The sequence below is a fragment of the Zalophus californianus genome, chromosome 9, assembly GCF_009762305.2.
Source record: "Zalophus californianus isolate mZalCal1 chromosome 9, mZalCal1.pri.v2, whole genome shotgun sequence".
NCBI lineage: Eukaryota > Metazoa > Chordata > Mammalia > Carnivora > Otariidae > Zalophus > Zalophus californianus.
The window spans coordinates 121,888,446-121,890,749 of NC_045603.1; the positions used below are offsets into that span (position 1 = coordinate 121,888,446).

At 41.0% G+C, this 2,304-nt stretch overlaps 1 pseudogene; it reads right to left on the reverse strand.

Moving 5' to 3' along the window:
- Positions 1 to 1,328: 1,328 nt before the first annotated feature.
- On the reverse strand, positions 1,329 to 1,923 carry LOC113922936 (annotated as a pseudogene).
- Between the last annotated feature and the right edge of the window lie 381 nt (positions 1,924 to 2,304).

Here is a 2,304-nt window from a genome sequence, read left to right on the forward strand (position 1 = left end):
GAAATTAGAATAATTTGTTCGGAAAATCAGGATGTCAATTTTCTTGTGATATAAGCTGGTGTAAGTTTTTATCTTCAGGCCTGTATTACCTGTTTATTTTATTTTTATTTTTATTTTATTTTATTTTTTATTTTATTTTATTTTATTTATTTTGTTTTATTTTATTTTATTTTTATTTTAGAGAGGGCAAGAGAGGGGGGAGAGGAAGTGGGAGAGAAACAATTTTAAGCAGGCTCCATGCCCAGTGCAGAGCCCTGTGCCGGGCTCCATCTCACAACTGGAGATCATGACCTGAGCTGAAACCAAGAGTCAGATGCTTAACTGACTGAGCCACCCAGGCACCTGTACCTACTGTTTATTAGAACCTTCACTGGGATGTCAGGGTTTATTCAAATTTAAGATGTTTAAATCTAGACTCATTATTTTTCTTCCCAGATCAGTTTCTTTATCTTGCATCTTGATTTTAATTATACCAATATCTACTTCGGTTCTCAAGCTCAAAACCTATCCCTATCCTACTGCAGTCTACTGGTAAAGAAATTGCCAATTATACCATAAAATTGGGTCTCAAAATCTGTCCCCATAACCATATTTTTAGTTACAAATCCAAATAACTGTCCATGTAATAGCCTTTACCTTGGTATCACTACCACCAGCTATTCCTTATCCAAAACCATCTATCACACTGAAACCAGTTATTTTCTTAAAATAATAACTAAAACGTAAGTGGTCATGCTACTTCTTGCTAAAATACCCACCATGGCTTTTCTGGCCAATCTACTAGACTCCAAACTCGTTTTCAAGACACAGTGTCCTTTATTCATTTGCCTTGACTTAACATTTCTGGTCTTATTTCCTGCCTCCATATCTTGTATCTGTCTCACACTCATTAAACTCTTCCAGAAATTATCCAGGGCTTCACTATTTCTGTGCTTTTGTTCTGGCTTTTATCTCACTGGACATTCCCAGTATTTCTTGCCTTAAAAACTCTCATTCATTCTTCGGACTGAGCTTATGGTATCCCTTTACTGAGTCTGTCTCCCTTCCTTCCTTCCTTCTTTCTTTCTTTTCTGTGGTTCTGAAAACTGTTTTTCTTTATTGTTATTTTACAGTGTACCATGAACATCTCTTCTAGGCACACGGGTGAAAATCCTCTACTGAAAGATAGAGAACACTGTAGTTCAATCCAAAGGCTGCTAGCAACAAGAGTGACACCTAAAGCAAAGTATCAGCTTAAGATTAAAGCACATAGCCTGGCAAATGCCTGCCAGGGAAAGCAGAGTCAGAAATATTCTCTTTAGAGAAATTAGGATTGAAGGCTCAAGTCGTTAAAGATACGGGATATCGTGTAAGCCCCTTTGGCCCCTACCTCTGCCTCTCATTCCTCTGACATCTTGTTGCCTCCTTGGGGCAAATGGATCTTGTACATATCTTTGCATCCAATGAAAACCACCCATTTTCTGTTTTTCCTTAGCTCTTCCTGAGCCCTTGACATATCTCCACATTCTGTCTTCATCTTATTGCCCAAGTTCCTTTCCTGTAAGTCCTCCTGATAGGCCTTGGGGGAATCCTTCGTCCCCCTGTCCGTTTTTCTTTTTCTTTTCCTGAGTATATAATCTTCAGGTGGGTACTTTTTGGCAGCCTGCAGCTCACTCTCAGTCTTTGCCAGGGAGTCCAGCTTGCCCTCCCTGTGTGTGTTTTTTTCTTTTTTTCCCCTCATTTTCAGACTTGCCCTGCTTTCTTGCTCTCCCTCATCTTCTGGCTGTCCCTCATTCTGGACCTTTCCCTTTAGGCCTGGCTTCCCCTCTACTTCCAGCTTTTCTTCCTCATCTGATTTTCCTTTATCTTTAGGCTCTACTTCCATCTTCTGGCTTTCCCTCAATTTCCAGCTTTACCTTCATTTTCACTGTAAAGTTTTTCCATGTTGAGATTTCCCCTTCTTTTCTTGTCCTGTACGGATTCTGGACAGGTTCTTCCTCCTTTTCTAGCCTTGCAGAATGCTAGGGACAGACACACAGATGTGTGGGGACCAGGGTAGGCCTGTCCCTCCTTGGGCTCACCAAAGCCCATTTGCCACTCACCTGTGGCCCAGGCAACTCATGAAGCTGGTTCTGCATGGGCAGTGGGGGTGGACCATGCAGGGATGGGACTGCAGGGTGGGCGAGCAGGCTGTTGAGTCTTTCGTTAGTTTTCTGTCTACATGTGTTTCTTCTAGTAGACTAATATCTTTTGAAAGATAAGACTCAAGATTTACTCCCTGATAACTGCAGCACAGAGCATCATATATAGAAATGTTTGCAAAAT